Consider the following 691-nt stretch of genomic DNA (forward strand, 5'->3'; position numbering starts at 1 on the left):
ATGACAGCATTAGGAATGTTGTGAGGATAAACCAAAACGGATCACAGAGTAGGGAATTAGCACGCCTCCTTGAGAATCCAACGCAGATACAATTGCTCCACTGGGGTTGCCGAAAAACTTCAATTTGTAAAAAATGCAGGTTGTGCAAACAGTGAAAAAGAGCAGGAAGACGGGGTATGCATGAGGTGAATCCTACTTACAGGAGAATTAGATACGTGTCCAGGGGGACACTATGAGGCAAGCAAGCATTGCAGTGCTAACCACAAGGAGGGTGGTTCAAACCCACCTGCTGTTCCGTGAGAGAAAGGTGAGGCTTTCTGCTCCCATAAAGACTTCCTCTCTGAAGCCCCAGGGAATATTTGTGCTCACTCCTCCAGGGTGACGATGCGTCAGAATCCACTCGGTGGCAGGAGCTTTGGTTTGGGATTCGGTTACTTACCTAAAGGTGCCGTGGTGGCGCAGTATTAAGCTCCCTACTACTATACCAAATGTTACTAGTTCAAACCCAGCCGCCCTTCAGGAAAAAAGATTTACAATCTCGAAAGCCCTCGGGAACAGTTCTCCTCTGGCTCTATACAGTCCGAACGCAGCGGCAGTGGGCTAAGGGTTTTGTTTTCTCTTTGAATTCCCTGAGTGGTTCAAAGGGCTCAAAACTTAGCAGCTAAAGGTTGGTGGGCTGCAGCCACCTAGC

The sequence above is a fragment of the Chrysochloris asiatica genome, unplaced genomic scaffold (assembly GCF_000296735.1).
Source record: "Chrysochloris asiatica unplaced genomic scaffold, ChrAsi1.0 scaffold00372, whole genome shotgun sequence".
NCBI classification, from domain to species: Eukaryota; Metazoa; Chordata; class Mammalia; order Afrosoricida; family Chrysochloridae; genus Chrysochloris; species Chrysochloris asiatica.